This window comes from Paramisgurnus dabryanus, chromosome 17 (assembly GCF_030506205.2).
Source record: "Paramisgurnus dabryanus chromosome 17, PD_genome_1.1, whole genome shotgun sequence".
In the NCBI taxonomy this organism is placed as follows: Eukaryota; Metazoa; Chordata; class Actinopteri; order Cypriniformes; family Cobitidae; genus Paramisgurnus; species Paramisgurnus dabryanus.
This window is the reverse complement of record NC_133353.1, coordinates 5,134,411-5,159,307: the sequence shown is the minus strand read 5'-3', so window position 1 is coordinate 5,159,307 and position 24,897 is coordinate 5,134,411. Positions and strand designations below refer to the sequence as shown.

The window sequence follows — 24,897 nt, the reverse complement described above, 5'->3', positions numbered from 1 at the left end:
GAAAGTTGAAAAAGATACGTCAGCTTTACTGCGAGTGGGTGTGGTTTCAGCGCAGACAGCTGACACGCCCCCAATGTTTGAGAGCAGAGAATCCTGCCTGTTTTTCCAAGATTTTGATAACTTATTTTATTTATTTGCCATTTTTATCATTCATCATTTGAGTGGTTAATATCACAATTTTCTGTGAACAGATTTAATATCAAACTTTAAGCTGAAATTGCGCAACAAAATACCTTTATTTGAAATCGTCTCGGCTACTGCGCATGCGCACAGGTTAGCAAGAGCCTCATGCAACTCTGTACAAAGCCCCTCCCCATCAGTCTTTATCGACTGATAATTGGTTCTTTTAACTGGAAGGTGGGACTTCCGTCGCCAGAGCTGCCATGTGGAGCATTGCATTTTGCCCAATCATAGTTATAGCATTGCCACATCTTGTTATAACCAATATCTTTGATGATACAAAAAAGTGTGGGTGAAGCGGTCATAGCTGTATTTTATCATAAATAAAGCAGTAGAGCAATATTAGTGATGTTCATCACCAAAAAGTAAAAGTTTAACATGCCAAAAATGAGGTATTCTTCTTTACTTGCTTATAAAGTGTATCCATCCATTAAATGTGGATCCATGCATACTTGGATGCAGATGTCTATTAAAAAGCACGTTATATAATTGCTTCTTTAGTTTTTCTGAAAGATTCACAGTCCAGAACAGCATTGGGGGTCGTGTTTCACAGCCCTAATGTAATCTCCCATTATTCACAGCGTTGTCACAGTTAATGGATTCACAGTGTTGGTTGATTATTATCTTAGAGGTTTTCTCCATCCACCGAGAAATCTTCTGTACTTATGAAAGAATGATGGCATGTAGAAAGACATTATTAGTTATGAATTAGTAAACATATGTTACTTACTGACAGGGGATGGTTTAGTACGTTTACATGACCCTGAATGGGTTTATTTTGTGACACTAGATCGGCTAATCGTACATTAGACCGCAAAAATAAACGAATGAACATGAAATATTAATTGGAGTTTAAATAATTTTATGTGTATAAAGAAAGCAAACAAGGCTACAGAAGGAGAATTTGGCTGCCTTGGACAATGGTCAATTACAGTTTTGCAGAATCAAGCATTCCCAAAAGCCGCACGATATTTGAGATAACTCTCTGTTGTTCACATCGACATGCCTGATGCAGATATCTCTCTGAAGTAATGAGGTTCACAGATGGACTTTAGGAAATGTGACACCTGTTTTGAAACATCTAACAAAAGGAACCTAAATCACTACTCTCAAAAAAAAATTTCAACCCAGCGTCGGGTCAAAAATGGGCCGTTGCCGTAAATTAACCCTTTTATTTGACCCAACAATGGTGCTGAGGTCGATCAAAAGGTGACTCATAAATGTATCAATATGTGTAACAGGATGTTCTGCCATGATTCTTACACCAAACTTGCTTCTCCAATACTTTGAGTATGACAACAGTGCTCGAGTTAATGCCAGACAGTATTCAGTAACAGAATGACAAGGTTTAAAAGGAAATGTTTGAAAGCGAGAATTGAATAACTATACTACTACGGAATAGGAAAGGAAAAGAAAGAGTCGCCAATTAATTCCCAGAAATTTTTGTATTAACAGCAACTGTAAACAGAAGAAAATGAGTGACTGATTCTTGGTAACCGTTTCATTCGAATATCATAATGTGTGTATCAGATTTACTGTGATTGCTGACAGTTTTAAAGTTTGGAAAGGGGAACTACTTTTACTCACAAAGCTCTGCAAGAATTAATGACTACCAGCTGACCTCACAGTGAATGATTCTGGTAGTGCGTATTGTTAGTAGACTCGAGTCGTGCACACACATGAATGAAAATCACAATGCATGCTCTTAAGGGTCCCTGTATGCTTCTATGTGTAACTAAGATTTACATTTTTGGTTAATTAAATCACAATCTATTTACATCTCAAATGGCTCGTAATTCACGTGCAATTGTGCATCATATTTTATTCTCTAAAATGAACCAGCTCATAACATTTACATGCAAACAGCACATTAATGTTTCTGCAATGCTATCAATAACACTTTTATTATTTGTGCATGCCTATTGCCACCTTGTGCAATCTACTAAAATATACATAGTTGCCCCAGTAGTGATCGGTTATTATGTTTAGCGATAGTTTTATCGTATTGTTTAGACGCGGCATGGCGTGCACCTTGGGATTGCATGAAAGAAAACATCCAATAATTCAACAAAACAAACACAAAATACTGTATAATACTGCACATCAAGGATAAAGAAACCTGTTTAATTTTTCCACACAAATGATCTAAATCTTAACCTAAACAGATTGTGAGAGGCATGTGAGCAGTCATTAACTTCACCCTGGGTAACCACCAAAACACCGGCACACAGGTTCATTAACCACAGCTGGTGCTTATTGACCAAAAGAGAACCTTGATGACTGACCCACTCCTGCATTTATATATGATTACACTTCCTCTATACAGGGAATGACTAGAATGAACACCTGGCACATTGACAATGCCCCCAATAGCTATGTTTCCATCCATTTTGAAGGGAATCGCATCAAAAACAAGTGATGGAATGGCAAATTGTGAATAAAAATCCTTTAATTGGCAAAAAGTATGCTCGCTTGAAGAGGTCTTTTATTTTGTGCGAAAAGGAGATTAGAAATGGAAATTCATTTGCTTAATAATTAAACCCACATGTCTCATCAGCTGATGAATTTGACAAGCCCACGTTCGCTTTTAAAGGAACACAATGTGATTTCTTGTTTCAACTAATATTTTTAAGTTGAATTAACTCAAAATTTCAAGGCAGCACTAACACTTAATTTTTTAAGTTGAAACATCAAATCTAAAAACCCAAACCTTCACCAAGACTAAGTTAACAGCAGATTAGCTTTTTATAGACGTTTCATTGGACGCACATGTGTTGTTGCGGTTACGCGTCTGCATGGAACTTAACTTCCGGTCTCTGTTAGTTTAATGGTCTGACTAGTGGCTAAACTAAACTCTGGAACAAATACCTAATCGAAAATAACAAATGTTTTGGTTTCCTAAAGACGAGAAGAGATGGCAATCATGGATCACTGCTATGTGAAGGGAAGTTTGGCAGCCGATCTGTAGTTAACATTGTATACATTGGCTACGAACGACAAGTTCGGACTTGTGTCCTTCGTAGTTCGGACTTGCAAGTTCAGGCAGAGGAAGGGAGGACACGAGTCCGGTTTTATTGCAAATGGAACAGCAGAGTACTTGAGGTCGTCATTCAGTCTAACTAATCGTGCAACCCTGGCTAATTTTAATGTACCATAAAAATAAATATATAAAATGCAAAAGCCCTGCTTGTTTTCGTTTTGAAAATATGAATATGTGGTTCAGGCAACACGTGCATACGCTGATTATCTTCAATTATTACCAAATGAAATATGATATGAACACAACCATTTATTTTAATACTACAAAACGTTAGTACAACATGAAATAAACACAAGATGATCTAGTTAAAGTACAAAGGCAGTGATTCAGTGTTAAGAAACTTTACATTAAAATCAGTTAAAACGATAAAAACAAATAACAGACTTTAAATTAAAAATAAAGAGAAATAAATTGATGAAACCAAAAAATGTCAGTTATATCCACAGGAAATATTTCATGTTTCACCGTCAGACACCCAAGGACAGAGCAGCTGCACTGAGCCAGCGACAAATTTCAGAAGGATTTGCCGAGATGAGGCTGTCCTCACTGGAACTCACATATCCAAAATCGGAGGATGAAATTTTAATATAGGTGCTATCTTTACTAACTGACCACATATTTGAAGTTTATTCATCTATATTTCGAAAATTGTGCAGGTTTTAAGCTTCATTGCCATTGACGCAAAATGCATTCTGGGAAACTTGACTGTTAGTCCACACAAGTCACCTCCTGATGCATCCTCAATAAAATGGGCGGATCAAGAATACATGTTATGTGAACTTGGAACTGGAACAGTACTTGGCCACGACTGATGACGTTTCACACGTCCACAAGAACTCAAGTACAGACAAGAACGCATTTTGAAAAACTGCCATTATTTACAGTAACGTCAACGTAACGTTACAACAGCAACATTAGCTCAGTGTAGTTTTAGATATGCTTTAGCTATGATTTGAACTAAGGTAATCTACTTGTTAATTTTCCTTGTTTTAGAAATAAACTCTAAAAGGACTCTGCTGTTATTAATTCTTTGTGGAAGTTTACTTTAAAAAGTGAAAAGTTGGATCAACTTTAAAAAATTACTTCAATTCGTAACACCTGAAAAATATTTTTTATACTTGTATGTTTAAATGAGAAACACTTTGAAAAATTTAAGTTGAAAATACTATTTTTTAAGGTGTCACAAATTAAAGTAATTTTTTAGGTTGATTCAACTTTTACTTTTTACAGGGTGTAAAGAGAATTACTGTAACTACACTGTTAGATACACTGTAGAAAGTTACTTACCACAAAATGGCCAGTAAAATACCATCATTTTCTTTTCCAGTTCATTACTGTAATATGCATTGCATTATGGGTATTAACATTTAATTTACAGTGATTTACTGTATGTTTTGAATTTGCGGTAGACTGCTGTAAAACAACAGCAGTAGTGCTACTGTAGTTGAATAAAACTATAGTAGCACTGTAGTTGTTATAAAAGCATATAAAATGAAAAAATAAAATATATCTATAAAATGAAATACATTTTATTTGTTATGCTTTTAGCAACGAAGCAAATTTCAAAATGTGAATTGTTTTTCAGCAGTGTTAATAATTTATTGAGAATTGTAGATAGAAACAAGAAAGGGATTATGGATAAATGCTTGACCGTCAGATTTGAATTTGACCTTAAGACTTCAAAACACTAGTGACGCCAAGATTTCGCTCCTCTGAGTGTCGGGAGAGTTTATTAAGTGACTCTGTGGCAGCGTTATGGACCTACCACACGGGTGACCTGGGTTCGATTCTCCTTCAAGGCAATATTTTTTTTAACTAGGTTACAGTAAGGGTATTATACTGTAAATGGAACTGCGGTAAAGGCATCATACTGTAAAAAAACATGTACAGTTATGGTATTGTAATGGGGCAGTTACCGCATATATACAATAAAAAGTCTAACAGTGTAATAATGTATACAGACTATCTGCACTGTTTCAATTTATTTAAAATGACTTTCCAATCCTTACAAAAATGAACACATTTAATTTTTTTATGAAAACCTTAGAAAGTCTATAAAATATTTTCTTGTCTGGTCGTCCTGGAGCCGAACAACCTGTTCCATTATCTTGGCTGCTTATCTGGAACGATTCCTATCCAAAACACTTGATAGGCACATAACGCAGCATTGGTTATTCAATCTAAGTTGGTTAAAGCGCTCCAAATGTTTGGCATCGAACACAAGGACACCCATCAGTGTTAGTGAGACCACAACCCTAAACGCTGGAACTCCTCTTTTAAATGGAATGGTAGAAATCAGTTTCGGGTCAAACTGTGGTCTGAAGTATACAGTATATTCAACATCTGCTGATCAGGTTTGAATCTAGATTCATTAAGAAAAACTTATCTGTATGCATATTGGAGGAGAGGCCAAACCATTATGTTCTGTTAGTGGAAGACCAGTAGATAAGGAGCACTAAAGCATGAACTTCAGAACTTAGATGAATAGACCCACATCCAACAGTCCAAACACCAGTGTTTGATTTGGGAAGTTTTGCTGGTTACACATTGTAATTTCTGAACGGTGTCCAGATGGCTACTATCTCTATTCCATATCCAGAGAGCTAGGAGTGTTTTTGTCTGGAAAAGTTGGCCCACGTCACTTATTTAACTGAGGGGCAGTTACAGCGCTCTGAATTTATCACCCGCACCGTGCAAGATGTTTAGACTGGACACATTCCCCTTCTCCTCACTGACAGACAGAATTTATTTTTCTAAAGTTCAGATAAAGATGACTCTGAGAACTTCACATTAAACCCAAGGGCTCCGTTACATACATGCCATTTTAATACACTTTTGCACAATTTCCATGGTTTTATAGTGTATATGTTTAGGTAATGTCCACGTAAGCCAAATTTACATTGAATGATGTTTGCGTTGAAAAGAATGACTATTACTTAATTTAAATACACATGGCACAGCGCTATAGCATATATGTATATTGTCTGGATAAACTAAGCAACAGGTGGTTAATGAATTAGGTTGAATTTAAATTTATTTCTATAGCACTTTTCAAAATTTTGCACTGCAGCAAGCAGCTTTACAGTAAATACAGAGTATAGACAAACATAAAAAAAGAAATAAAGGATATAAGATATATAAATGAATAGGATAAATTATAAGGAACATGGTATGATGTAGGTCTTCGCTACCCAATCTCACAAAATAACGTACCTATAGGCACGTAATTCTTTGATTCTTTTTCGTGATACTGTCACGAATTTCCACCTTTTTCGTGATCGTATCACGAATTTCTGTTTACGTATCACGTAGGGGTTCCTTAACTACTTTTTCCTATTTTCAAACCATTTTCGCTTCAGTTGATAGTTAGATTTATACATTTTTTTCAGATTTTTGTTTTTAAACCAATGTCACCTGGCGTTAGGTTTTGGAGTTGGGTTTGGGTACACTGTCCGAAAAAAAGGAACAAAGTTGTTCCTTTTTTTGTCGCTGGGGTGGTACCCTAAAAGGTACCTTTTTGTACCTTTATGGGTATACAACACATTGAAATGTTGTCCCTTATGGGGTACAATATTATACCCTAAGGACCAATTGTGTACCTTAAGGAACAATTTTGTACCAGTTAAATTTTAGAGGTACAAAACAGTTACCTGTACCTTTAAAAGGCACACAATAGATCCTTAAGGAACAGTTATGTACCTCAAAAGGTACAACATTGTATTATGTTTATATCCCTGTAAAGGTACAAAACGTTACCTTGGGGTACCACCCCAGCGACAAAAAAGGTACAGTGTAAGGACGTCATTTTATGTAAATCTAATACTAAACCGAAGCGACAATGGTAAGAAAATGGGAAAAACAGTTGAGTAACCAATACGTGACAATGACACGTAAACAGAAATTTGTGATAAAATCACGGAAAAATGCGGGAATTCGTGACAGTATCACGAAAAAAAAATAAAAAAATTATATGCCTATAGCTACGTAATTTCGTGAGACTGCTGGTCTATGCGCTGTACATTATTAATATTGTATTTAAATTACTCACTAATTACACTGTCTAAAAAGTAATGCCATTACTAGTTAATTACTTAGTAAAAGTCAGAATCTGTTATCAACCTTGACCTGATCAGATTAACTTATAAAATCTGTATCAAGCTAAGAACATAACATTTCTGTACTTTTCGAACTGATTTTGAAGCAAACCCGCATAGATTTTACATTTGAAATTCAATTTTGTTTTATACTGAATTTTTTAATAGAAATTGTATGTAATGCAAGTACATAATAACTAACTGTAATTGAAAAAGTAAATTACTTAAAAATGAAAAGTAATCGCTTAATTTACTTCTCCTGGCGAAAAGTAAAGAAATTTATTAGTATGAATTACACCTTAAACTTCAGAAATGTCACTTTTAACTTTGTTTTTGTTTTTTGCAGAAGTGGTAAATAATGATACAAAATAATCAGGGGAAAGCAAGAATATTATTATATTGGGTTATTTTCAACCCAATGTAGGGTCAAAAAGGGATAACCCAACCTATCGGGTGTAATTTAACATAAGCGGGGTTGTCTTCACCGAACATTTTCTACATTCTTAATTTAATCCAACATCTAGGTTTTGTCCATTTTTGACCTAACACTTGGTTAAAAACAGCAAAGTATTTTTAGCGTGTAGTTGATGCCCTCTTGCTCGTCTTCTAAACCAGGGGTCTCCAACCTTTTTGTGAGTACCAATATGGATAAAACAATCTGGAGGGCTACTTTTTTGATATAGTCTTCTCAAAACTTTTCGTGTTACTTGTTAATTTTATTTTACCTGTAGATATCATTGTTTAAAATGTTAACATAAGAGGCTATTAATATAATGTGCTCTGGCAGGCAACTCACAGACTCTGTGCTCATGAGCACCATGTTGTAGACCACTGTTCTAAACTGTGGGTTGCATTTTTTTATTTTGTTGATTTTTTTGTTACACCAGCTCAGTTGTGAGATGGAATCTTCCATAATGAGAAAAATGAGACCAGAACATGGCCACAGATCATTACCCCATGCTGGGTTAAAATGACCCAATGTTGGGTTGTTGTTATGCAACCATGGGATATATTAACCCAGCGGTGTGTTCGGTGCAATATTTACCCATTATGGGTCAAAAATAACCCAGCCATTTTAAGAGTGCATGGAACACAAGGCCACAGAAACATTTCTTTATACACGTTATCATTTCATAGTGATAGCAATGAACTGTTTAGGAATCTGAAATGCTTCTTATGAATATGCAAGCTGAATATCTTAAAAATGTCAGGCACCAACATGAACACTGACAGATATGTGCCAAAAACAACCAGAGACGACCCCACCCTGCTCCCCTTTGTCACTCAACAATGTACACCATGCCAACGACATGACACGGCGTCTGGAACGTTATCCTGAAATCCTGTCACATTCCCAGCTGTCATCAGTCCTGGCTTATAGTGCAGACATGCCACCGGTCAATTCAGAGAGGAGGATTAGCTTCACAACATGTTTCAGCTCACCGGTGGCTCAGCGCTGGTGTATTTATGTACGCTTACACTGGTGTCTTTGAGTGTAAACCAGCAGTGAAGGGGCTGCCATGTGTTAAGGGGTTAAAAGTTGCATTAGTGACTATCCTGGCAAAGTATGTTTAAAATCTAATATGAAGTAGGACATGCAGTGTTTCTGTTGGGTGGAAAAGGGTAATTTTTTTGGTTTTGTTTGTCAAAGGTTTATAAATGTGGTTTTATAGTAGCTGGAGATCAGGACATTTGAGGACACCGTTTTGGACTAGTGTGTCCTGGGAAAAAACGCTAGCTCATAAAGATCACACCCTACCTTCTTGTAATGATGGCAAAAGTTTATATACTGTAGATATTTCTCACTGTATACACAAATAATGCATTGACAGATACTGAAAATAATCATTTAATTCTTAACCTATTGAGGATGTAAACATATACACAATATAAGATATTTGTTCTCCTTTCAAGTTAAAGACAGACAATCATGTCATCACCATTCTAACAAATCAATTTTGCCTCAAGGGTGCTGTTGAGTAATAACAGTTTAATGCCAAGAATCGCTTGTAATGTTTTTGTTACAGCTCATATAAAAATCTGTCGACCAACAGTTGATGCATTTCATTTCACAAGAGAAAACAAAATATATATTTTTGTATTTGTACAGCTCTGTTCAAGCACCTTTTGACAAACGCAAAACAGCGACCACATCTTGATAAAATAAACAATTCTAATAAGTACATCGAGTAAAAGGAAAACTGTGAAAGCATAACATCATAACAGATTACACAAATATTGAATTCCTTTAGAGTGCTGCCAGTGCTAATGTTTAAATGGTAAATACAGCCCTCATGCACCGGTTTTAATAGATAAGCACAGAATATACAGCTTTTTTTCTTCGGACTAGAAAGGGCCTAAGCATTGAAATAACAGATATTTAGTTTTTCTATAATAGATCGAGAGACACTGAGGGCTAAACGTTCATGGTGTTATGCAATTTATATAGCTTTGGAACTTTAATAGATCACAATACATTATTAAAGGAAAACACCACAGTTTTTTAATATTTAACTATGTTCTTACCTCAACTTAGACGAATTAATACATATCTATCTTTTTTCAATGCGTACACCTAATCTTTGTACAGCGCGTCTTGAATGTGTTAGCATTTAGCCTAGCCCCATTCATTCCTTAGGATCCAAACAGGGATGAATTTAGAAGCCACTAAACACTTCCATGTTTCCCTATTTAAAGACTGTTACATGAGTAGTTACACGAGTAAGTATGGTGGCACAAAATAAAATGTGATGATTTTTTAAGCGGATAAAAAATGATAATTATATTGTATGGTGGAAGAGCACCTAGTTTGCAGCACTGACAAATTAATTTAGTTTTTTTATTTAGAATAAAATAAAAATTTTGGAATAATCAACTTTTATGAAATCATTTATAACTTGTTTAAAATTTCCCAGTATAAAAACACAGAGCCAGAATTTAATGAAATCATTATATATACGTCTAAACAAAAACTTTACCATTTTCCGTCTGATAATAATATGACTTGTTGACATATTTTACACACATTCCTTCTTACCTTTTATAGCCTGTGAAACCTTTTACCACTACAAAAAAAACCTTTGTACAATAAAATGCTTCTGTGGATGTTGAGATGCATGGAACATACCCATGCATCTCAAAAAATAACATGTTGAAATCTTTATTTTAAAGAGTTGCCAATGCAGATACAGTGCTCATGGGGTTTGCTAAATAATTGCCAAAGTGTCTATAAATCATTGGTTTAGGGTTGCCAGGGTGTATGCTGCTGACCCAGATCAAAAGAGCCCACACAAGGGTTTACAGATTAGCATCTTTTTCATTCTAATGCATCGTTTTATTTTTGCTAATACTTTAAGCATAGTTTATATGCTAATACAGTAAATTGCACCCATTGCTTCCTATTATTCAAACTGGCTCATGTGGTCAGAAAATACCATAGCCCTTTAATACCACACATCGATCCTCTAAAACGCCCCTGAGAACAAGGCAGTCAAAAATCATCCAGAACGGAAATGAATGACTCATCTCTTAGATCCGTTTCACAAGTCACCATGGGAATGTTAGCTGGATTCAGACCCTTTTTTATCCCATTTTACCCCTCCGGTACTCTTCATGAAACTGGCTAAGCTGACTGCAAATGCAAAACCACAGCCTGTGACTTAATCCAACACCCTCCACAATCACCCCTCCTCGAAGTAAAACCCAAGGATGGGCAACCAGCCTGGAACAAAGTTTCACAACATTAAGTTTAACTAGATAGAAAAGTTTGAAGACAAACTTTATGTTGGCTTGACAAAGCCTAGCCTGAATGTTTAAAACAGATTGAGAGAAATTTAAAACAAGTTTAGTTTAGTATTATAACTTTCCGTAAACATGATACCAAAAGTTACCATGTTAGCATGTTTAGCACTAAGTTAGCATGATGCTAACATGAATTAGCATGAAGCTAGCATGATGATAACATGAATTAGCATGAAGCTAACATGATGCTAACATGAATTAGCATGAAGCTAACATGAATTAGCATGAAGCTAACATGATGCTAACATGAATTAACATGAAGCTAACATGATGCTTACATGAATTAACATGAAGCTAGCATGATGCTAACATGAATTAGCATGAAGCTAGCATGATGCTAACATGAATTATCATGAAGCTAGCATGATGTTAACATGAATTAGCATGAAGCTAGCATGACTTAGCATGAAGCTAGCATGATGCTAACATGAATTAGCATGAAGCTAACATGAATTAGCATGAAGCTAGCATGAAGCTAACATGAATTAGCATGAAGCTAGCATGATGCTAACATGAATTAGCATGAAGCTAGCATGATGTTAACATGAATTACTATGAAGCTACCATGATGCTAACATGAATTAGCATGAAGCTAGCATGATGCTAACATGAATAAGCATGAAGCTAGCATGATGCTAACATGAATTAGCATGAAGCTAGCATGATGCTAGCATGATTAGCATGAAGCTAGCATGATGTTAGCATGATTAGCGAAGCTAACATCATGTTAGCATGATTAGCATGAAGCTAACATGATGCTAACATGAATTAGCATGAAGCTAACATGAATTAGCATGAAGCTAGCATGATGCTAACATGAATTAGCATGAAGCTAGCACGACGCTAACATGAATTAGCATGAAGCTAGCACGATGTTAACATGAATTAGCATGAAGCTAGCATGATGCTAACATGAATTAGCATGAAGCTAGCATGATGCTAACATGAATTAGCATGAAGTTAGCATGATGCTAACATGAATTAGCATGAAGCTAGCATGATGTTAACATGAATTAGCATGAAGTAACATGATGCTAACATGAATTAGCATGAAGCTAACATGATGCTAACATGAATAAACATGAAGTTAGCATGATGGTAACATGAATTAGCAGGAAGCTAGCATCATGTTAGCATGATTAGCATGAAGCTAGCATGATGCTAACATGAATTAGTATGAAGCTAACATGAATTAGCATGAAGCTAGCACGATGCTAACATGAATTAGCATGAAGCTAGCACGACGCTAACATGAATTAGCATGAAGCTAGCACGATGCTAACATGAATTAGCATGAAGCTAGCACAATGCTAACATGAATTAGCATGAAGCTAGCACGATGCTAACATGAATTAGCATGAAGCTAGCACGATGCTAACATGAATTAGCATGAAGCTAGCACGATGCTAACATGAATTAGCATGAAGCTAGCACGATGCTAACATGAATTAGCATGAAGCTAGCACGATGCTAACATGAATTAGCATGAAGCTAGCACGATGCTAACATGAATTAGCATGAAGCTAGCACGATGCTAACATGAATTAGCATGAAGCTAGCACGATGCTAACATGAATTAGCATGAAGCTAGCACGATGCTAATATGAATTAGCATGAAGCTAGCACGATGCTAATATGAATTAGCATGAAGCTAGCACGATGCTAACATGAATTAGCATGAAGCTAGCACGATGTTAACATGAATTAACATGAAGCTAGCACGATGCTAACATGAATTAGCATGAAGCTAGCACGATGCTAACATGAATTAGCATGAAGCTAGCATGAAGCTAACATGAATTAGCATGAAGCTAGCACGATGTTAACATGAATTAGCATGAAGCTAGCACGATGCTAACATGAATTAACATGAAGCTAGCATGATGCTAACATGATTTAGCATGAAGTTAACAAGATTTATTATGAAATTAGCATAAAGCTAGCACGAAACTAGCATGAAGCTAGTATGACTTAGCATGGAGCTAGCATAAGGCTAACATGACCAAAAGACCCAACCCCCATGTCTCTATGATGTTCGGATCCAGAGATATAAGGCTTTGTTTATTATGTTGCTAGGGTGCTCATATTTGGTTGTTAGGGGCGTGGCTTAATACCTCAATAAAAATCCAAAGAGACTGATTGGATGTCTGAGTAAAATAAGCCCACCCCCATGTCTCTGTGACACTGTGATGCAAAGATATCCATCTGGGCATTTTATAATGGCAGTCTATGGAAGATGTTGCTAGGGTGCCCAAAATGGTTGCTAGGGGCGTGGCTTAATAGCTCTGGGGTGATCCTAAGAGACTGATTGGATGACTGAGTAAAATGAGCCCACCCCCATGTCTCTACGACACTCTAAAGTGAAGATATTCCATCTGGGACGCTTTTATTCCCTTATATGGGCATGTTCCCTGCCCCATTATAAGTCAATGGGGAAATTTGGGTGGCCCTTACGCCCCAGGGGTGAAACTTACACCCCAATGTGAGGCATGTTCTTACAGAGCCTGCCAGCCTCTTCAAATGTGGTAACCCAGAAGTTTCTACAAATTTCTCGCTCGCAGCTATGACCCGTCAAAGTTTGTCGCAATGTTAAGTCAATGGAAAATTTGGGGTGTTTGAGCGCCCCGTTTAGGAATTCGGTAGGTCCCATCAGTTAGAAAAGATATAGCATAAATCTACGTACCAGTCTTAAAAGTTTTGTAAAATTTTGTGGGTGTAGCTTGAAAGCTCTAGGAGGAGTTACAGTTAGAAAAAGTGTGGACCAGAATAATAATAATAATAATAATAACTAGATAGGTACATTTCCTGAAGAAAATGTGAGTGGTGCTTGCCGTGGCAAGTTTCGTGGGACAATTTATGATTATACTCCAAGCCAAAAGTCAAACGATCCAACCCCCGTGTCTCTACGATGTTCTGATGCGGAGATATAAGGCTTTGTTTACTCTGTTGCTAGGGTACTGTATTTGGTTGCTAGGGAAAAAAATTGCATCCACTAGTGATTACCCTCCGAGTCATGAGTCAAACGGTCCAACCCCCGTGTCTCTACGATGTTCTGATGCGGAGATATAAGGCTTTGTTTACTCTGTTGCTAGGGTACTGTATTTGGTTGCTAGGGAAAAAATTGGCATCCCATAGTGATTACACTCTGAGTCACGAGTCAAACGGTCCAACCCCTGTGTCTCTACGATGGTCTGATGCTGAGATATAAGGCTTTGTTTACTCTGTTGCTAGGGTACTGTGTTTGGTTGCTAGGGAAAAAATTGGCATCCCATAGTGATAACACTCTGAGTCACGAGTCAAACGGTCCAACCCCCGTGTCTCTACGATGTTCTGATGCGGAGATATAAGGCTTTGTTTACTCTGTTGCTAGGGTACTGTATTTGGTTGCTAGGGAAAAATTTGGCATCCCATAGTGATTACACACTGAGTCACGAGTCAAACGGTCAAACCCCCGTGTCTCTACGATGTTCTGATGCGGAGATATAAGGCTTTGTTTACTCTGTTGCTAGGGTACTGTATTTGGTTGCTAGGGAAAAAATTGGCATCCCATAGTGATTACACTCTGAGTCACGAGTCAAACGGTCCAACCCCCGTGTCTCTACGATGTTCTGATGCCTAGATAAAACTGTTTGAATTTTATGTTGCTAGGGTGCTTAAAAGTGGTTGCTAGGGGCGTGGCTTAATAGCTCTGGGACTATCCTGATAAATTGATTGGATGTCTGAGTAAAATGAGCCCACCCCCATGTCTCTACGACATTGTAAAGCGAAGATATTCCATCTGGAACTTTTTTATTCCCTTATATGGGCATGTTTCCTGCCCCATTATAAGTCAATGGGAAATTTCGGGTGCCTCTTACACCCCAGGGGTACAACTAACACCCCAATGTGATGTATGTTCTTACAGAGCCTACCACCCTCTTCAAATGTTATAACCCACATGTTTCTACCAAATCCTCGAGCGGAGCTATGACCCGTCAAAATTCGGCCCAATGTTAAGTCAATGGGATTTTTCGGGTGGTTTTTCGCCCCCCTTTCGGAAATCCTGCACCCGATCTCTTATAAAAGTCATAGCACACCTCTCCTCAATAATCCGGTCGATTTGAGCCCTCATTCGTGTGTCTACGGCAAACCGTGCGGGACAAGTTACGCGCCAAAAAAGTGTCCAGAAAAAGAATAAGAATAAGTATGCAAGATAATAATAGTGATGCCTTGCATAAATGCAAGCACCACTAATAATAATAAGCTTAGATCGAAGAACAGTATGTTGGCTTTGTCAAGCCAACATAATGATTTGCCAGAAACATGGCAGAAAAACAGGGAACTGTGTGTGTTAAGCGACAATCGTGTTTTAAGCTGTCCTGTCACTAAAACGTAAGCACACAGGCACAGATGGGACCCGAGAGATAGCCTGTAAAAATGACTCATGTATGTGTAAAAGACCTCTCTATCAAAGTTCAAAAACAAAGATTCAAAAATAAGTAAATGTTTGGTGCTCTCCTGCACACGGAGAGAATGAAGAAATTCAATTAAAGTCACAAACTGTGGTTATGCCAGGAAGGGTTTTGCCAAAGTCTGGCATCACTTTGAGAGTAAAAGAAAATGGGATTAAAAGTAAGTTTGAGTTTACAACTTCTGGAACCTTCGACAATTTCTGACCCAGACACTATTAATAGGCACATCATATTCAACATGGGCAGCAACATAATAAAGAGCCAATGAAATCAAAATGAAAAGTTGTGGGTTTTTAGTCATCTATATGCTAGTAAACTAATAAACATCAGAAAAATTTTATATTTAAAGACAACACCAATTCTCTTTCAAATTTGCAAAACAATGCAATGTGTCCAGCCTGATCTCACCAGAATTCATAGCATTTTACGATTTGGCTAATTAGTAGGAATTAGTACGAAGAAAATGTAAAAAAAATGTACATTTTTAGACAAAAACAATACTCTTACCACCCCATACAGCACAGGGCCGAAAGCTAATTTTACATAAACATACAAATGTGGTTGTATGAATTTATACAAATTAGCTGCCACATCATAAAATACAGCCCATGGTTGAAAGCAAATTGTACACAAACACACAAATGTGGTAAATAAAATACGGCACAGGGCCGAAAGCAAATCATACACAAACGTGCAAATTAATAGGAATTTGCCGCCGCCTCATAAAATACGGCATAGGGCCCAAACCAAATCGTACACAAACGTACAAATGTGTTCATACTAATTAATACAAATGAGCTGCCTCATAAAATACGGCACAGGGCAGAAAGCAAATCATATACAAACGTACAAATGTGGTGGTACAAATTAATACAAATTTGCTGCCGCGTCATAAAATACGGCACAGGGCCGAACGCAAATCGTATGCAAACGTACAAATGTGTTCATATTAATTATTACAAATTAGCTGCCTCATAAAATACGGCACAGGGCAGAAAGCAAATCGTATACAAACGTACAAATGTGGTCGTACTAATTAATATGAATTAGCTGCCTCGTAAAATACGGCACAGGGCTGAAAGCAAATGGTATACAAACGTACAAATGTGGTCGTACTAATTAATACGAATTAGCTGCCTCGCAAAATACGGCATAGGGCCAAAGGACAAATCGTATACAAACGTACAAATTAATACGAATTTGCTGCCGCCTCATAAAATACGGTACAGGGCCGAAAGCAAATTGTACACAAACGTACAAATGTGGTCGTACGAATTAATACGAATTTGCTGAAAAGGGCCAAAAAGCAAATCGTACACAAACATACAAATGTGGTCGTATGAAATAATACGAATTAGCTGCCTCCTCATAAAATACGGCACAGGGTTGAAAGCAAATCGTATACAAACGTACAAATGTGGTCGTACTAATTAATACGAATTAGCTGCCTCGTAAAATACGGCATATAGGCCGAAAGCAAATCGTATACAAACATACAAATATGGTCGTACTAATTAATAAGAATTAGCTGCCTCGTAAAATACGGCACAGGGCCAAAGGACAAATCGTATACAAACGTATAAATTAATACGAATTTGCCGCCGCCTCATAAAATACAGCACAGGGCCGAAAGCAAATCGTACACAAACTTACAAATGTGGTCGTATGAATTAATATGAATTTGCTGAAAAGGGCCAAAAAGCAAATCGTACACAAACATACAAATGTGGTTGTATGAAATAATACGAATTAGCTGCCTCCTCATAAAATACGGCACAGGGCCGAAAGAAAATCGTTTACAAACGTACAAATGTGGTTGTACAAATTAATACGAATTAGCAGCCTCCTCACAAAATACGGCACATGGCCGAAAGAAAATCATAAAATTAATATGAATTAGCTGCCTCCTCATAAAATACGGCAGAGTGCTGAAAACATTTTGTACACAAACGTACAAATGTGGTCATACAAATGAATACGAATTTGCGACCGCCTCATAAAATACGGCACAGGGCTGAAAAGCAAATTGTACACAAACGTACAAATGTGGTCGTACGAATAAATAAAAATTAGCCTCGTAAAAAAAAAGTACGAGCTGCATTGAGATTGTTTTGGTCTCTTGTATCTCTTAATCTGCTTCAGAACCATTACAGTGACTCTATGAAAGAATCTGTATAGGAACACATTCATCTAAATGTCTTATACTGTATAACATACTGTATACATAACTGTATAACATTTTATTTACATTTCTAACCAGGTTTTATATGTATATAACTGAGACAAAATAGTATCTATTACTACTGGATTTGTTCCAATACCAAGCTGCCAAATGGCTCAGTTAAAATCCAAACAGCACAACAACCTGTCAAACTCTAAAGTTTTTCAAGTACATTTCCATTTAAAATGCCCTTCACATAAAATCAGCTATAGTGCCGTTCAGATAAACAGTAATGAAATGTCGGTGTGGTAATTCAGAGCTGTACTGCAGTAAATAATTGACAGAGACTGAATGTGATTTGTGGGTGAGGCCTGCTTTTCCTTTTTATACTGTGGTCCATTTCACAGCACCCACGTCCAGGAAAATCTTCAGTCCATTAGTGAGTTTTCACACTCCAGAGGCTTTTCCACAATGTGCCATCATCCGCTGTAATAATGAACAGGAATTAAGCGATGCCAGAATGTAATGGAGCAGAATGTATGATGTCACATATATCCTGTTAGTACTAATCTAAAATAACGAAATAAGACTACAGAGCTCGGGGTTTGTTTCAGCGACATTAAAAGGGGCACAGTCTTTTTCCATCAAATATTAAAGTCGCAATGAAATTGAAATGAAAAACTATATATATTTTTTTAATATTGTGGTATTATTAACAAATGACTTATCTGTGAGCTTCATTATTTTTTTAAAATTCGTGTGTGCTCATAATCTTTAATCAAAAATGCAAATCTCCTCCCCTCCTCAAAACGATCTCTCTTCACTTCCGGTCAAAAGTATGGCAGGTGGGCGGGGTCCGGGAGAAGATCGCAGCGATTAGCAATTAGCAACACGACCCAACTTCAAACGATCCAATCAGATCTCGATGGACAAATTCAAATCCAGCCCTGCCTTATTTCATCTCAAAAGCCGTTTCATTCGGATATACGTCACCACGGGGAAAATAAGGCAATCGCTACTTCCGTTTCATGGCGACTTTAAAGCCCGAAAATAGTCCCCTGCTATTGAAAGTTATCAAGGGGACTATTTTCGGTCAGTGTGTAATATCACTACGCCTGCTGCAGCCATGGTATGGCAGCAAAGTCCTTGATTGAGAGTATAGTTCCTAGTCATATCGGCCTAGAAAATTGCAACTTTTAATTTTCCGTCGGTCTTAGAACACGATGTAACTACAGAAGAGTCAAGTTTTAAATAGGAAAAATATCAAAACTCTTTGGTCATTTTGAGCACGATGCTAATGGTCTATATCAGATTCAATCAATTATGCTAAGCTATGCTAAAAGTGATATCGCCAGACCTGGAGATTGGCTGAAAGGATTCCAAAACGGTAAAAATCAAATGTTTAACTCTAGGGGAGACGGAAAATGAAAAAAGTGGAGTGTCCCTTTAATGCATTTTAATTTATTTCTACTATTGCTCCTAAGGAATTTTAGGTTAAACATATCTGAGACTAACTCCATCAACTCCTGAAAGAGAAACTTCAATAAAATGTTCAGCTGGGTAGGTATTCAATAATATTTTCTATTTTGCTAAATATTGCATATATTGTTCTACAGATTTTAATACTTGGAAAAAACAATGTATAAAGCATAAAGTGCATATATACTGCATTATAGTGAATATAAGTTTCCTTTAACAGTAAATAATGCAAATGAAATTGAATATCTGAACAGGGATGACAACTGAACCTCTGGTGTGTGAAATGGTGCGTGTTAAACAGATTCCTGCAATAGGTTCACGATAACTCTGTTACACATGTGGGTGGCCATCAGCCCTTACTGTGAGACAGTCCAGAATAAACAGAAACTGATCTCAGGTCATCTCAGAGCTACCTTAAATCAAACTACAAACATCTGATCTCAACCTTCTTCTTACTTTTGGATCGAGCTGAGGCTATAAAATATATACTGTATGAATGACATCATACCACACAAACATACATTGTCAGTCAGGGCCAATGATATGGCGTAAGCATCTGAATCCATAAGTAGGTGACCAGCAAAGTATTTTCTTTGATTAACAAATACAAAGCATTTCACTGCAATAACAGCAGAAACACAGGGTTTAACTTAAAATTAAGGCCAAAAATGACTCAGTCTACAATAGGAAAACTGACAAAACAGATCAGATACAACCATTGTTTCCCTTTTGTTACACAAAGAAACTGAGTCATAGACTTAATGTCGTATTGTATTTTTCTGCTCTTTTTAAAATGTTTCTTTTCAATCTTTTTTATCTTTGTAGTAGGATTCGGGAAAGATACATCAAGATATCACCCGACCCTTGGGGTAAAACGCACAAACTCCTTACTTTTTGATTTTAAAGGTCAGTTTATCAGCTCAAGCACACCCAGTTAAGAAGTTCATAACCTTACTGTAAAAACAGAGCATGTGACCGTGGCATAAAATGGTATCCGATATTTATTTACATTTTGTATATTGTGGTCTTATAAATTGAAGATATATTATGTGCAAATAATACATACAATACTTTACAAACTTTAGTCTGCTGAGCAATAGACAGACAGAGAACTGAGTGGAAACATGTAATGCCATTTATTTTGAGTCCGCTGGCATTATTAAAACTCCCCACCACACCCCATAAGTCCCTGTTAGGTGACGCGATGGGAACGTTTGCTCACTCTAGGCAAACGGGCAGAAGATGAATGAAAATCATGAAGGTCTATACTTTAGTGACGTCTTGCATGCCAAAAATAGTCACTGAATGCAGACGGGTGGAGTTTACAATAGGAGCAAAGAATAGAGCACAGCACAGGAACAGTGGCAGTCCTGTGCTGTGAAACACCTACAGTCATATAAATTCAGTTTTAAGCTCACCAGCCCTTCCTCTCTAAGTACCCGTCATATCAGAGAACACTTTCACAAATACAGTAAATTGTAAATAAAAGAAACGTCTGGCCATACAGTTTTGCTCACAGGTTTACTCACAATTGTCACATTAAATCAATTCAATTCAATTTTGCATTACAAAGCAGCTTAACTTTTAAAAGGATCTATTGACAGAAATGCAATATAATATGCATAACTATATACTACATCAGTGGTGTATAAAGGCCTTATAAAATAAAGTGTATTGTTTTTATTACCTTAGTATGGGCAGTCATGGGCGTCGGAAGCAAATGAAAAGTGGGTGGGTCCCCACATAACCAACCCCCCCCCTCCCCCCCCCCCCCCCCCGAAAAATAAATTTACTGCAATAGATGACATTTTCATGTTTCCTTTTAATTAGCCTGAACATTTGCGTTTATTAAATTAAAGACAGTAGCCTATTACGGTCGAAATTCTGGTAATAGCCCTTTAAATATTTTGCAAATAATGACAGATGTCATGTTTCATTTATCTTTCTCTGTGTCATTTTTTTCTCTACTCTGCTGACAGTAGGCTACAATGTTTATTTTTTATTTTCAGGAAATAAAAGGTAAGAAAAACGAATGAAGCTAAACTGGTACAACTTTTGTATACCTTTTTTATTTGTTATACCCAATTTCTCTTTCTCTCTCTTAGAGAAATATAAATGTGAGATTCTGGAAATGAGATCACTTTATTTTATGGTATCCGTCGGGAAACAATGGTGTCATAAGAGTTTGAGCATGTGTACTTCTAAAACACAATCGATTAAACAGAGGTATGACTTTATGAATTCTGCAAATGTACCTCGCAAATAATAACAATACGTGAGGACGTTCATGTCGCAAATGAAAAGTAATTACAGGCTTCTGTAAAAAAAAACTTGAAAATTATCCAGCGATCGTGGGACCATAATAAAAATAAACTATTTTACAGCAGTAATAATATTTTAACGATTAGCCTACACTTTTAACGTTTGAAAGGAACCACATTTAGTGCTGTGTTAATTATCATTAAGAGCAAAACGGGATCTCTGTGCCTCCGCGACAGACGCAATTCTTCTGGCATCTCTCCTCATCATCTCCTCTTTTTTTCTTCTGTGTCTTGAACTTGGGGCTCGAGTCCAACCTAAGGTTTGAGCTGCCTTTAAGAACACCAAGCTAAGTTCGTTTACCGTTAATTATTAAGACTAAATGGGCAGGCAAACTCGTGAAACAATGAAAGGAAAATAATCCGCTATAATATGGTTTAACACGTCTATAGAAAATATACTATAAATAAAGCAGTTATTAATTTTTTCAAAATGGCGACTTTCATGTAAGAGGACCTGCAGTGTATGTAGATAAACATTTCATTCTAAGGATATAAAAACAATACAGTTCATTTGGTAAGGTCTTTATACATCACTGATAATATAGTTATGTATATTATATTGCATTTTTGTCAAGAGATCATTTTAGAAAATTACACACTGCACCTTTAAACTACTGTTATGCTATTTTAAGAAAACACCCTTATATCCATTTCTTAAACTTAAGTACTATTGTGATTTTATATATTGCTTCATGTGTCCACAGTCTGTAATTCTCTTCTCACTTCTGGTGAGCAAAAGCATTGCCTTTGCAGCTGAGAATGCTAAAGCTCCGCCCATTTTATTCCCCAGCCACGCCTGACAAGATGCTGAGCCCCACCACGCACACGCTAACACACAAACACATGAGCACATAATACCTCACTTTGCCTTGCTCTCTCTTTGTCCGCCTCTCATAAAGTTTTTCAACATCACTTAAAATCCAAAATAGGTGGTTTATGTGGTTTTGATAGGAACACAACAGCAATTACGTGTTAAACAGTTAGATAAAGAAAATTGGCGAAAGCAGCAATCACATCACTTTTAAAGTATGCTTTGCTGCAGAGAGGAAAAGGGGCATGATAAACGTTGTCAGATGGAGGGCAATCGAGTATTAGTAAAGAAAACAATTACAATAACTGGAGTATTTTATTACAATCACGCACCTTTTGACCCCTCAATGCAGTCGCTGGATATGCAGGTGTAACTATATAATAATACAGTAAAAGTTTTAAATAATGTTTAATGCCTCAGTGTAAAAAGCTTTTATAGTAAAAAAAATCTGTTTTCCTTTTCTTGATGATGGGTAGGGTAGGCTTCAAAGAAAATGCCATTACTAAGCTAGGAAGTGCAAAGATATTATTTAACACTAAATGATATTACTTAACACAAAAATGTGTTCGGCTGAAAAGAAAGTCATTTACACCTGGCATTAAGGTGAGTAAATGATATGTAATTTTCACTGTTCAGTAAACTATTCATTAAAAAAATAATGCTGGCTTATTTTAATTCATGGTTGTGTAAAATAGGGAAAAAACAAATTAAATTAACTTAGAAAATGACCCAACATGGGTTGAAACATACCAGCATAGGTTAAATTAAACCTAACAGGTGGGTTTGTCCCAACCAAAGGTTGAAACAAAGTCAGCCAATCCTCTTTGAGACTGACAAACTGTGTGTATGTATTCAAAGCTCAAAACAGCTGTTTCTTTTATCACAAGTTCAAATAGGACTATAGCTGTAGAAATTTTCATAACAATACAAGACTTCGTGCTTGGCACTCCATTGATTTGATCATATAGCTTACATGTGTGAAATTCTGGCAAATACCTTAAAGAAGAGAATTATCATATCTAGACATCATCTCATGCATCTGTTCATCATATGGAGAAGCAAACCATCTGAAATGCATCCCGATATCCCAGGTAGAACAATCACAGCCTCCTTGCTTTTACAATACTACAAGCTCTATTAAAGATAATTTTTTTTTGAAAGGTCTTTAACGAGACAACACCTTGTTTCTTCCTAGAGATCTTTATATAGCACTTTATGTATAGCACAAACTGAAACTCAAGCTCTAAAACTTCAGTTTAATGGTTTAACTTTCATAAATTGTTATATTTCAAGTAAACATATGCATGCAATCACAACATAGCACTTCATGTTTTCTTTTTTAATATTTATAAAATATATATGCTATAAATCGCCTTTCCACTGTACATGAAATTCGGACACGTCATATGAAATTTCAATTTAAACGTAAATCCGTGCCAAAATCGGAGAGAAGCTAATTTCAGCGCAAGAGCATTTAGTTCATGAATATTCACCAAAGTGGAATGAATAAATGAATCTAAATAAATGAAACAATAAACAGCTATGCATATATGCCAAGTGTAACTAATAAAGTTAAACAAAAACGTATTCATAATTTATCATTTTCACCTCGCACATAGTGTTTTGATTGGAACACACTGAAATACATCACTTTCATTTGGCGAGTTGCATGTGGTATAGTCTTACAAGTTTATTTTAATGCGAAAAATTATGCACTCACAGATCGTAGGCACCCCACGCAGCCCCTTTGTGACTTTGGTTTCCGTTTTATTGGCCATTATTTGTCATGTACAGAGGAAAGGCAGCTTTAAAATGACCACACTGGTTTTAAATCAGACAAAGACCGGTGAGCCGGATAAAGATGATTGGCGGGCCGCATTTAGCCAGTTCACTAGCCCTGCTGTAAAGTATCAATGCACTATTGTGAAAGGTGCTATAGAAATACATTTGAATTAAACGGTACATTTCTTTGCCATTATGTACAAAAAAAATATTTATAAAAAAGGTGCAAATATCACTTATTACAACGTGCCTATTCCAGCACAGATAAAAATTATCTTTACTAGATTTCGACAAAAACATTTCACAAAAACGTAAAGGTGTAGTTCACTTAAAAATGAAAGATTATTAAACACACTGTAAAAAATGATATCCAATCAACATATATTTTATGTTACTTTAACTTAAAAAATTAAGCTAAACAATTTTAACATGTTTTTATAAGTTACGTAAACATATCCCAAGTCAAATCTTAAAATAGTAGGTTGAATTGACGTTTTAACTTCATGTTGCAGCTTTTATAGTGCACCCTCACATTGCAACCTATTTTTAGGGTTTCATTTCATCTTCTTTAAAGCTTGGCAGTTTAAATTACAACCCACTTACTTTCTAGGGTTAAAGCAGGTCTTTATACTAGGGATGCACCGAATATTCGGCCACCGAAAATTTTCGGCCGAAAATGCCCCAAAATAGCATTTTCGGCTTTCGGCCGAAAGACTTTTATCACCGAAACAATACGGCCGAAATTTTGTGATGACGCAAACAGAAACCGCGACCTGC

The 24,897-nt window shown here is 36.5% G+C and overlaps 1 long non-coding RNA gene across 1 annotated transcript in view; it reads right to left on the bottom strand.

Moving 5' to 3' along the window:
• The window catches only part of LOC141280929 (uncharacterized), a 51,516-nt gene that overhangs the window by 9,324 nt on the left and 17,295 nt on the right, over positions 1–24,897 (bottom strand). The gene's annotated exons all lie outside the window — the stretch shown is intronic.